The sequence below is a fragment of the Chinchilla lanigera genome, unplaced genomic scaffold, assembly GCF_000276665.1.
Source record: "Chinchilla lanigera isolate Chin_1 unplaced genomic scaffold, ChiLan1.0 scaffold00079, whole genome shotgun sequence".
NCBI lineage: Eukaryota > Metazoa > Chordata > Mammalia > Rodentia > Chinchillidae > Chinchilla > Chinchilla lanigera.
Window position 1 is genome coordinate 6261590 of NW_004955480.1, and position 13659 is coordinate 6275248.

The 13659-nt window shown below is 33.9% G+C and overlaps 1 protein-coding gene across 7 annotated transcripts in view; it reads left to right on the top strand.

Moving 5' to 3' along the window:
- Window positions 1-13659, top strand: part of Lcorl (ligand dependent nuclear receptor corepressor-like) — a 156563-nt gene that overhangs the window by 20130 nt on the left and 122774 nt on the right. Inside the window, exon 2 of one of the 7 annotated variants that reach the window (XM_013503317.1) lies at window positions 13063-13138. The exons of the other annotated variants lie outside the window; for them this stretch is intronic. The gene's annotated coding sequence lies outside the window, so the exon portion shown is untranslated. The remainder of the gene's footprint in view (window positions 1-13062; window positions 13139-13659) is intronic. 7 annotated transcript variants of the gene reach the window in all.

Below are 13659 nucleotides of genomic sequence, written 5' to 3' on the forward strand. Positions count from 1 at the left end.
TTGAGTTGGGGTTTGTTAATCTATCTTGCAGTCTGACCCTGTAATGGAATAAATTTGGATGACGAATGGTGCTTTGTGGCTTAGAGAAATAATAAATTTCCCAACATATATCTGATTTCAAGTATTCAAATTTAGAAAGTATGATTTTCAATATCCATTTTTCTGAACTCTGTTGAATTCACTTGAGCTAGGGGTCATGACCTGGAAGGATTCTTTGATTTGGTTTAGATGCTTAAACTGTGATGTAAATTAGCACAGCAGGTGCAGAACAGATTTGAGGGTACATTCTCAGAAGATGCAAGATTTGAGGAAGGCAGAGGCACAGAGAACAAGTGGAGGTCTGTAAAGAAAAAGGAATTCACAAGTATTTGGGAAGAAGTGGAGACAGGATAAGGATACCTAGTTGAAGTGGAAGATTAACTAGTGGTGAGAGAGGTTGTGCTAGACAATGTAGGGCTAACTTATGAAATAATTTTATTAATTTTTCATTTTTTAAAAATTGTCATGTTTTTCTCATTTTCTTCTGACTTACATGAAAATATTTAATTTTGCCTATCAGAAAGGAATTAGAAATATCTGTTATTAACTCTTCTATAAACTATCACATACATATGAAAATAATACATTTATTCTCCCAGAGCTTTTTTGGTGGGAGGGGTAGTTTTTTGTGTGTACTCTGTATTATGCTTTTACAATTAAGTCACTATGCTCCATACTTATTTTTGAGGATTATAGAATTTTTAATATTCTGTGAGCATGCTGAAAGCCAATTTATTGGCTAGGAATGTAGGTAAGTGGTAGAGAACATGCATAGCATTGCTGAGGCCCTAGGTTCAATCCCCAACATCACCAAAAATTTTTTTTATTTTTCCATGGCACAAATGATTTTGACCTTGATTTTTAGTCTCTTATCTTTACTTTAAAACCTGATATTATTTTGGAACTTCCTTGGTCTTGGTGTTGTGCTTTAGATCTGGAATGTCCTCCAAAGCCTTCTGTGTTCAGAGGTGGGGCTTTTGGAAGGCAGCTGGATCATAAGGGTGGAGTGGTCCATGGGTGAGATGCTGTTGGGAAGTGGGGCCTGGGTGGAGGTGGTGGGTCAGTGGGAGGACGTGACCTGGAAAAGTGTTTCCTCCTTTCTGCTTTCTGGTCACCTTAATAAGCAGCTTTGATTTGCAGCAGGCCCTTTCACCATGACTTTTCTGCCTTGGAGCCAAGCAACCATGGACTAAAATCATGAGCCAAAATAAGCCTCCCTTTAAATTTTGGGTGTTTTGTATTTTTTCCCAGTTAATAGAAAGTGACTTAAGACATTGAACATAATCCACCAGAAATTCTAACCTTGTAGTTCATTTAATTCTCAGTAATTACCTTTATGTTTCTTTGCCTTTAAAAAACAGTTGGCAAGAATTATTAAGGCATAATTTACAGAGTATATCTTTATGAGTTCTGAGAGTTGGGAGTGCAGCTCCTCAACAACAAAAATGTAGAACAGTTCCATCATCTCCAAAATTTGTTTGTGTGTGGTGATAGACATCTCCTTTCTCACATACAGCCACTGGCAACTGTGGATGACTTTTTGTCCTGATAGTTTTACTTTTTCTACTATTGTCAAATGAAATCATACAGAATGTACTTTTTAAAGGTGTAATTTTTTTTTAGTACATGTTTGCAGTATATGATGTTTACATTCATCTTAGGATGTAGGTAATGTACTTAACAACATAATTTGAGTCTTGCTTTCTTCACTTAACAACATGGATTTGAGATATGTCCATGTTATTGCATATATTAGTACTTTGTTCCTTTTTATTGTTGGGTAATAGTCCATTGCACCTTAGTTTGTTTATCCTCTGATCAGTTGAAGGACATTAAGTTATTTCAAGTTTGGAGTGGTTATGAATGAAACTATATGAGGATATAGATCTGTGTATGAGTATATAGATTTTTGTGTAAACATGGTTTTTATTTCACTGGGGTATACTGTACATATAGGAGTGGGGTTGTTGGATCATGGGATGGTGTATGTTTAATCTAGAAATTGCCAACCATTTTTCATTCTGCCTTCCAGCCAATTTACGAGAATTGAAGTGTTCCTCATTTTTACCAGTACATGCTATTAGCCATTCTAATGTTTTAAACCATTCTAATAAGTGGTAGTATTTTATTAGGATTTTAATTTGTATATCAATATAAATGATGATATCTGTTTACATGGTTATTTGCTATCCTTATGTCTCCAATTGATGGTATGTCTTTATAAATCTTTTGCCACACCCCTCCCCTCTTTTAAAATTTGGGTTTGTGCTTGTCTTAATGTTGAGTTTTAAGAGTTCTTCATAAAATCAAAGTCAAGACCTACCTAATAAATGACTTGCAAAAATTTTACATATGCTGTAAATACATATTGTAACTGGTTTTTGCCTTAAACAGTTACCTTTTTCTTTTACTTTCATTTTTACTTTTTTCTTAAATCTTTATTTCTCTCTGTAGATCCTAATATCTGTATGGTAATATAGTTCTTGTTCCTGAAGAATTTCATTGAACATCTTTTGTAGTGCATATTGGTTGATAATAAATTTTCTTAGTTTCTGTTGATCTGAGATATATTTTGCTTTCATTTTTGAAAAATACTTTTGCTGGGCATGAGTTGAGTTGTTTCTTTTGGCACTTGGTTGAAAATACCATTCCATTGTCTTCTGGCTTTTATAATTTGGGTTGTGCTATAATTCTTTCTGTTTGTATATATAAGTTGTATATTGTTTTCTGGTACAGTCAAGATTTTTTTGTTCTTTTCTGAAATTTTTGGGTTTGCTTTCTTAATCTTTCATTTGCAACATTCTTACCTATTCCCTTTTCAATATTCCATTTCTTCCTTTTTCTCTTTTCCTTTTGGGGTTCCAATTATGTGTATGTTAGACAATTTGATTTTGTCCCCTGGTTCTTGGACACTTTTTTTAAATCTCTTCCTCCCCTCTCTCCTTCTCTTCTTCTCCTTTTGTCTCCCCTCCTTTCCCTCCTCAATTTTTGTTTCAGTTTGGGATACTTCTACTGGCCTACTTTAAAACTCACTGACTCTCTGGCTGTGTATATGCTATTGAGAAACCCTTGGAAGACATCCTTTATTCCTGTTACCATATTTTTATTTTTAGAATTTCCATTTGACTTTATTACAGTTTCTATTGATGTTTCCTACCTGTATGTGCATGTTACTTTTCACTACCAAAGCATTTAACATATTAAACATAGCTATTTTAAAGCCCCTTTTGGATATTTTTATCATTTGTGTTGTGTCTAGGTAAGGGTTTATAAATTTGTTTTGTGATGGTGGGGATTTTTTCTTGATTTTTTTGCATAATTTTTGAATGATTGTCAGATAGTATTACAGTATCAGGCATTGAAGTGAATAGCATTTATGCCTGGAAATTATTCCCCTTCTACTGCTGGGCAGTTCTTATCAGGGAATTGAGTCTGTCTACTCAGGAGCTAAGCTGGGTTAACTTCCATTCACCAGCTTTGATTTAATGAGACCTTGTCTCAAAATAAAAATTTAAAAAAGGTCTAGGGTTATAGTTCAATGTGAAGTCCCTGGATTGAAAACCTCAATGTAGAAAAAAAGAACCAACCAACTATGGTGTTACCTTGTACTTAGAGGTGGGGTTTATTTTGTTTAGAGGGTTTTCCCTCAGTGTTCTTGTTCCACCTTAATCTTCAGTCTTTTCTCTTTAGTCTTCCCCTTGTAGGGGGATCTTGACAAGCTTTTGTCTTCACCAGATGTAGACTGTGATTGTTTGCTACTCTGAGTAACAAGCCAGGTAATAAAGCTGGGAGTGAGTTTCTCCCACTCGTCCTCAGTTATAGGCAGGCTTTTTGTCCCTGTATATTGGGGATTAGGTTTTCCTAGTGACCCTGCTCTTTTCTGTGGCGAAGGGGACATCTAAGTCTGGGAAAGTTTCTGATTCTCCTTCAGGGATAGAAAGTCTTTTTTCCTTGCTTATTTTAGTCACAGTGGGTATTGTTGAGTTGTGTTCTGGGAGTGATATGATTTGCTCCTCTGTGACAGTCAACATAAAGCTTTTGCTTCTTAAGGGAACAAGGGCCAGTTAGGGCTTTCTGCTCTTTCCACAGTGACATTCTGTCCTTTCTTCCAGGCCTGCATCACAAAGACTTTTCTCCAGTCTCTTCTGTTCTTTTACTCTTTGTCATTAGCAGTTGGTCAACTCTGTGGTGGAAAAGAGTCCATGAATGGATATCTGAAGTTCCTAAGTGTTCTCTACTCTCCCACTAGCCTACCCTTCTCTGTTTCTGTTCACAATTCGTTTAAAAGTTTAGTAGCATTCTTCTTACTCACTTGTGCGGTAGCCCTGTCTCCTTCAGTGTATAAGTCAGTTAGCAACATCTGATCTCTCTTTGGAGGCGCTTACTCTTTCCATATGTTTCAAAGTACTGGATTGCCCAATAACCTCAGCTTTCCAAACAGTTTAAGAAAAGTAATGCTTTTGTAGATTACCTAGCTCTTCTCTTTTCCTTCCTCATTCCTTCCCTCCTTCCTTCTTTCTTTTCTTCCTTCCCTTTCATTCTGGGGATTGAGCCCAGAGGCTTGCACGTACTAGTCAAATGTGCTACCACTGAGCACCATCCTCAGCCCTACAGCCTTTTTTGTTAGGAGGGGAATGACATTCTGTTAGGTAGAAGCCTAAAAACACATCCACAAAGAAAAAAAAGGATACATTGGATGTAAGTTGTACATCAAAAGACAGCTCACTGTTTTTTACCCAAAAGAACTCTTACAAGTCAGTAATAAAAAGACAGTTAAAAACAGACAGAGGATTTGAATATACATTTTACCAAACAAAATATATAGATTGCCAGTAAGCACATGAAGATACTCAACATCATTATCAGTAGGAAAATGAGATAGCACTGTGTACGTACTAGAATCCCTGTAATCAAAAAGAAGAGAAGGTTGGTAAGGATGTAGAGAAATCGATGATGAGAATATAAAATGATGCGGCCACTTCAGAAAGGGTTTAGTACTTTTTGAAAACATTAAACACACAGTTAACACATGGCCTACCGGTCGTCTTTCTGTATAACTATTAGGTAGGAAGGAAAATATATTCTTTATAAAGACTTGGATACAAATGTTCATGGCAGCATTGTTCACAATATTCAAAAAGTGGAAACAGTATATTCTGTTAGTTGGCAAACTGACAAACACATGAGGTGGACTCATCCAATGAATAACAAGGATTGAAATACTAATGCAGTACATGCTACAACATTGATAAACTTGAAAGACATTATACTCAAAGAATCCAGACACAGAAAGCTTGACCAGAATATGAAATGAATGTTTTAAGTTTAAAAATTAGTACAGTAAAAGACACATTGCCATTAATCTCTCTTGTCTTGATCACTTATCCCATCATTTAGCCACTTTCTGAAGCACTTCTGGAAGTCGTCTTTAATGAGTTTTTTTTTAGATGGTTTAATAAAAACCAGTGAGTGCTGCTGCCAAGTGCCATGCAATGAAAAGACAGGCTCAAAAATATTAAGGTATGTTCTCATCCACCTTGTTCACTGGGTCTGGGTGACCCCTGTAACTCTTCTCCAAGATCAAAATGACCACGAAAGGTTTCGAATTGACTCAGGGCATCCAGGAATCCATGAAGTGCAGCTAAAGACACAAAAGAGGACTTTCATAACTGCTTGAGAAGTAGCAAAAATGATGTGTTTGAAGTGAGTGGGGATTATTTTGAGAGGGATTCACAGTAATGTATGATTTACTTTAATAATTTTTTAAAAAGTATATATTCACCGTACTTTTTGATCATGCCATGTATGCTGTGATTCTACTAATATGTGGTATAAGAAAAGGCAAAACAATAGAGACACAAAGTGTGAATTTTATGGGAATAAATTGTATCTCCAAAGCCATTAATTATTTTAAATATTTTGTATATTTAAATATTATGTTTTTAAAAATATAATGAACAGGCCTCCATACATTTTGGAATTTCATGGGTAGTAAAAGGTGGTCTACTAGTTGAGATAGAATGGTGCTTGGGATAAATTTGGTTTTCTTTACACTATTCATAGAAAAGTGAATTCTATGGATTAAGAACTGCATATGAAAGCCAGATGCCCTCACAAAGTGATTTATCTTTGATATTCAACAATATTTTTCTTATCTAAGAAAAAATAAACTATAAAAATAATACAAAAAAGTTTGATTTTGACTCACTAAAATGAAATTTTAAAATCTTAACCATGAGATAATGAAAAGTTAAGCCATAATTGAGGAATTTTTGCTATGGATGAAATTGATAATTTAGAATACATAAAACTGACTGAAATTTTGAAAGCCTAAAAATCCAGATGAAAAGTGGCCAGAAGAAATCTGAAAATAGATATTTGAAAATATAATATACTGTACCTCACTAATAATTAGAGTACTACAAATTACAAATTTCATGTGTTGGACAAATATATTGTCTTCTTCTAGTTCTAATGATCGTTTGTGGTTAAGTAGACCTTCATTAGAATTAACACTTTTGTTCTTTTGAAGATAACCATGAAGAAAAAAAATGGCAAACTATAGGAGGACACATTTATGACTATATAACACATTTATAGTTGTACTCAAGAAATATAGTGGATATAATTCCGGACCACCACAGTAAAGCACGTTATGAAGTTTTTGGTTGCCCAGCGCATGTAAGCTGTTTATACTTTTCTGTAGTCTGTTAAATATGCATTCACATTATATTTTTTAAAATGTACATAATTCAGTTAAAATATTTTATTGCTAAAAATGCTGATGACCATCTGAGCTTTCAGCAAATCATAATCTTTTTGCCAGTGGAGGATCTTGCCTTCATTTTCATGGCTGTTAACTGACATGTTAATGGGTGTTTGCTAAAAGTATAGGTAACTGGCAGTTTCTTAAAATCAGATGAATTTGCTGCATTGATGACTCTTCCTTTCATGAAGGGTTTTGCTGTAACTGGTGATGTGCTTTGACAGCATTTTACCCTTCATAGAACTTCTTTTAGAATTCTAGGTAGTACTCTCAAACCTTGCCACTGCTTCGTCACCAAAGTTTGTGTAATAGTCTTATCCCTTATTGTCATTTCACAATGTTGGTAGCATCCTCACCGACAGTAGATTCTATCAGATTAACCACTTTGCTCATACATAAAAAGAAACTCCTCAGCCACAAAAGTTTGATGAAATTGCAGCAAGTTAATCTCACCTTCATTCTCCACTTCTAATTTGTATTTCTACTGCATAGTTATTTCCTTCACTGAAGTCTTTTTTTTTTTTCCTTCACTGAAGTCTTGAACCCCTCAGACATCCCTAGAGGTTGGAATCCACTTTCTTAGAAACTCCTGTTAATGTTGATGTTTTAACCTCTTCCCATGAATCACAAATGTTCTTAATGGTATGTAGGATGATGACTCTTTTTCAGAACATTTATAATGTACTTTGTACAGACCCATCAGAAGAATCACTGTCTATGGCAGAAATAACCTTAGGAGATGTGTTTCTTAAATAAGAAGACTTGGAAATCAAAATAACCCTGTGATCCTTAGGTGTAGAACAGATGTTCCTTAGCAGATGTGAAAGCAACATTAATCTTACTGTACATTTCCACCAAAGCTCTTGTGAGACCAGGTTATTAATAAATCAGAAATCTTTTTTTTTTCTTTTCTGAGCAGTAGTGGGTTTCAAAAGTGGGCTTATAATATTCAGTTAACCTTGTTGTAAAATGATGTGCTGTCATCTACTATTTGTTTTTCTAGTCCTAAAACACAGGTAGAATATATTAGTATACTTCTTATAGGATCTAAATTTTGAGAATATGGAGCATAAGCTTCAATTTAGTCTCTGGCTATTTTAGCCCCTAATCAGGGAGTTAGCCTGTGCTTTGAGGCTTTGAAGACAAGGGATTGACTTCTCTCAAGTTATCAAAGTCTTACATGGCATCATCATCTAGTAGAAGACTGTTTTATGTACATGAAAGCACTGTAGTTTAGCCATTTTCATCAATTATCATAACTAGATCATCCAGATAAATTGCTATAGCTTTTACATTAGCAGTTATTGCTTCACCTTGCATTTTTATCCTCAGACCTCATAAATCAATCACTGCTAACTTCAGATGTTTCTTCTGCCGCTTCCTTACCTCTCTCAGCATTTGTAGTATTGGAAAGAGTAAAGGCATTCCTCTGGATTAGTGCATGTCTGTTGGGAATGTTGTGGCTAGTTGATCTCTGTAGACCATTAATACTTTCTCCATGGCAACAGTTTGGCCATTCTCCTTTCTTATTATTTGTGCATACGTTGGAGTAGCAGAAACTTTCCTTTGTTCTTATATGTTGGCTTACTGGCCCAAGAGGCCTAGTTTTCATCCTTTGTCAGCTTTTAATGTGTGTGCCTTTTTCACTGACCTTAATCATTTTTATTTTTTTATTTAAAATGAGAAATACGCAACTCTTCCTTTCATTTGAACATTGGGAGGCCATTGTAGGGTTGTTACTTGGCCTAATTTCAGTTTTGTTTTATCTTAGGGATTAGGGAGATCATAGCAGAGGGCTATAGTCAAGGGACCAGGTACAACTGGTCAGCAAATTAGTCAGAAAACAACATTTATCAGTTAAGTTCACTGTCTTATGAGTGTAGTTTGTGATGCCCTCGAAACAGTTACAGTGTTAACATCAAAGACCACTGTTACCAGGTCACCATAACAGATATAATAATGACCAAAGTATGTATATGCTATTAGAAAAGTGGCACTAATACCCCTGCTCAATGTGGAATTGCTGCCATAGTTCTTCAGTTTCTGACAATATCTGCCAAGTGCAGTAAAACACACAATAAAAAGGGTATGATTGTATGTCAGACAAGGGAATTGTATTCAAAATATACTAAAAAACAAAACAAGGTCTCTTATACTGCACTGATATCAGACAACCAAATTAAAAATTGTACGAAAGATTAGAAGAGATATATGAATGGTATTAAGCATGTAAAAAGATAATCAACAAAAAATGCAAATTAAAATCCCATTGAAATAAGATATTACAAAAATTTTTTTTCCATTAAAATGATTTTGTTGAAAGAAAAGCAAACGAAAAACAAGACACCTTGTTTTGATACCAAGTAGTGGTAGGGATGATACCCAAGTAGTGGTGGGGATGTGAATTAGTCACAGTAACCATCATATATGGATGGCAAATGATAGGAAGATAAAATGATATCATAACTTTGGCAAACCATTTAGTTTCTTGAAAAGCCAAACATAAACCTACATATAATCCTGCAGTTTAAAGATTTGCACAAGAAAGTGAAAAGACACTATCTCCTAACTTCTGAAGAGATAAATGCAGGGTGTCCATTCAATGGAATAGAGTGGGAAGGAACAAACCAGTGACAACTGACAAGAGATAGGTATGTCTCCAAATCATTCACTTAACCAGCTTCCCCTCCAAAAAGAAAGAAAAAGAAAATTTGTGCTATAAGTTTTTATTTTTATGATATTCTAGAAACCTCAAACTATTCTGCTAGTGACCAGAAGTATATGAATATTGCCTAGGGCTGTGAGTGGAAAAGATGAGTTAAAAACAAGCATGAGGGGTCCAGGGAGATAGCTCAGCAGCACAGCGCCTGCCTGGCAAGCTCAAGGTCCTGAGTTCAAATCCCAGTACCAAAAAAAAGAAAAAAAAAATCATGAGGAAACTGTTAAGACTGTTGAAAGTGTTCGTTGCCTTGAATTGTGGCAGTGGTTTTATGAGTATTGTATATATATATATATGTCAGAGCTTGAAAAGAAAAGATGGTTTATTGAAAGGAACAGTAATACCTAATTGACCAATTTTGCATGCCAATATCTGGTAATCTGAACAACTACTTCGAAGGTAACAATATGTAATAAAACCACCATTGTTAATTTCCGATATTCTTGTTTTGAAATTCTGTATCATTTTTATGGTTTTTTATTCTCTTTAAAAAAAAATAAATAAAAAACTACCTAAAATGATGCACAGATATAAAAGAACTTTGAAGGAAGTGATTAGAGCCTTGGTGACCTATAGGACAATATTATCTTGTCCAACAAATATATAATTAGAATCCCAGAACAAAAGGGGGCCACAGCAAAGTTTTGGAGAAATACCCAGTGTTTTTCAAAATTGATGAAAATTGTAACCCTACAGATTCAGTTAGCTCGCCTGATCCCAGTATACACTAAAACTATACCAAGGCATGTAATAATAAAATTGCTGAAAGTCAGTGATACATAGGAAACTTTAAAACAGCCAGAGAAACTTTATGTAACCAAGTGTGGTCTTTAAGGCACTCTGTACCTCTGCATGTTATATGCAGAGTAACAAAGGAAAGAAAGAGTATAGGGGCTGGGGATTTAGCTCAGCGGCAAAAGCACCTGCCTGGCAAGCTCAAGGTCGTGAGTTCTGTTCCCGGTACCAGAGAAAAACCAAAAAAAAAAAAAAAAAAGAAAGAGTATAGGTAAATCAGCAACCACACAAACCATTAAACCGTGCAAGCCCATCTGTAATGCACTGGAACAAAATTGTCACCCTAGAATTTTACACTCAAAATGTTTTTTAAAAAGGAGAATAAAAGATTTTTTTTCAGAAAAATAATAGCTGAAAGAATTCACTGGTAGGAAATTTGTCATACAAGAAATATTGAAGGCAATGCTTGGGACCTAAGATCTACACACAAGAAGGTAAAGGTGACAGATTGGAAATATATGAGTAGATGTAAAAGACATTCTCATGTTTTAATGTGTTAAAATAATACTTTAAAGTGAGAATAATGTAAGGGGGGATTTATAATAGATGTACATTGTACAACTATGACACAGGATGGGGTGGAATCTTCAGTGGTACTATATTGAAAGTAGATTGTGAAAAATTAAAATGAATATTGGAATCCTAGGGCAGGCACTTAAACTAAAGGATGTAACTAATAAATCAGTAGTGGCAATAAAATGAAAATACTGAAGGATTACTTAACCCAAAAGAATGTTGCAAGATAGAGGCATGGGGAAGAATGTAGTCAAAACAACAGAAAGCAAATGACAAGATGGTAGATGTAAACCCAGCAATATCAATAGTTACCTTATAGTTTAATGGACTAATAATGTAGCAACTAAAAAGAGATTTTTAGACTGGATTGACCAATAAAAGGAATAGAAATAGGGCTCATAATTTTCATACTTATAAAAGAGGAGCAAAATAGAATGATAAGTATTCCTTTAACTCTAAAGTTTGAAAAGTAGAGAAAACACAAGTAGATTTCATCCCAGTTATATTAACAACTATTAAACTTAAGTTATTCTGACAGAAATGTTTGTCAGAAAACCATTTATGCTGTTTAATAAGACAAAAGTTATAAAGAAATAATTGAAGAAAGTACATCATGGAAAAAATAAAGTAAAATGTTCTATAGCTATGTAATGTAAAACCATATGGTCTAATACCAAAATCATTGCTTAAAATAGAGCACGTCACTTCATAATTATAAAAGGTTTTACTTTCCGGGAAGATATGATAGTTATGAAATTATAACCATTAATGACATAGTCTCAAAATATATAACGCAAAAATTCTCAAAACTAAGAAGGAAAGAGGCAATTTGGTGGAAAGTTTTACATTACTTTTCTCAACAATTGATAGACAATTTTAAAATGAACTAAGAATGTAGATGACTTAAGCATGATCAACGTGTTACTCTAATGAACTAATATAAAGCACTATGTACGTGCTTTAGCAATTTCAGGATATATACTCTTTTTGAGCATATTTAGAGAATTGTTAAAAATTTTCCATGTTGGCCATAAAAACAATCTCAGAAAATTTTAGAAGACTAATTATATTGGATATTTTCTTTGACTACAATGCAATTAAGTTAAAAATCTTAAATTTTAAAGGGGGATATACTTATTTGTAAGTTAAGGAAAAACTTCTTTAAAACCCATGGTTAGAACAAAGGTCATTATGGAAACTAGGAAATATTTTGAATGATAAAGAAGTGATATATCAGAAATTGCAGTGTGCAGCTGATAGTACTACATTGGTAGAAATTTAAAGCTTTAAGTGTGAAAAGAAGAAAGGCTGAATGTTAATGTGGTACACTGTCATCTCCAGAATTAGAAGAATAAGAACAAAGCATAGCTGGAGGAGAAACTACATAATAAGAAAACATACCAATAGAGAAAATCAAGAAATCAAAAGGAATTCCTTTAAAGTACTATACTGAAAATAAAATTCAGAAACTTCTAATGAGCTTTATTGGTGGAACAAAAAGAGAACAAATAATGAAAAACATTGTGGATGCTGTTGACACTGGATAAAAGCATATAATAAAAACTATGCAAATAGATTGAAAAACATAATTGGAACAAGTTCTCAGGAAAATATAACTAATATAAGAAATGGAATACTTCAGTAGTCCTGTGACAGTTAAAACGAATGAATTAGTAGCAAACATTTTAGAAAACATTAGCTCTATTGAGCTGCTTGTACTTCTTGAACATGCTAAAGTAAAAAAACATACATTTTATAATTTTTTTCTGGAGTCTCGAGAAAGAGAGAGATTGCCACTCATTTTAAGAGGGTGATAACCCATTTATATCAAAACTTGGGTACATGAGAAACTTTTTTATAGTCCAAGTTCAATGATGAACATAGATACAGAGATCTTAAAGAAAATATTGGGATGATAAACTTGACAAACCTGTAAGAATACCACATGATAATTTGTTTTCTTAGGAATGGAAGGAGGTTAATTTAACATTAGACATCCAGCAGTGAAAGGCACTCTATTAAGAGATTTAAAAAGAAAAATACCATGATAATTTTAGTAGATTGCAGAATAAATTAGATAAAAGTCAGCACCCAGTCATGGTTTAAAAAAAAATTCCACACAAGCTAGATATAAAAGAAAGTTTCTTAATGTGATGAGGTATTTATTTTAAAAGAATACAAGAAATACTGTACTTAATATTGATACTTTCAATGCTTTCCCACTTAGATTGAATATAATTCAAGCCTGCCCACTATCACCACCTCTTTTCTACTTCATAATGGAGGTCCACCAAGACAGTAAGGTAAGAAGAAAAAAGAAAACAAGTGTTGGAAAAGAAAGAAAACAGAAATTATTGCCCACAGAAGATATGCATGTATAAGCACAGAATCTTCAGGAACCTACAGATAGATTATAATTAGAGAGTTACTAGATACAAAGTCAATATGCAAACACCAACTGCATTTCTAAAAATCTGCATGAAACAAAGTTTTAACTAAAGATGCCAATTACACCAGCATCAGCACTGTTGTATGAATACGTGTTTACCAGGATATATGTAAGACCTTGATGTTATCTTTGGAGGAATTAAGAAACGCAATGCAAGATGTGACTAAAATACTGGGATTGCTGCTGTAGAATTCCATCCAACAAAAAGGATATGGATCTTCAGTATGAAAAGCAAGAAGCAAGTAAACCTCAGTTACAGTATGTGACAAGTTTCTGCTTGTTCAGTCTGTCATTCATTTTTAAGCTATGGGTGAGAGAATGTATATTTTAAAATATGACATAAATCATGAATCATGAACAGTGTATTTCATTTGA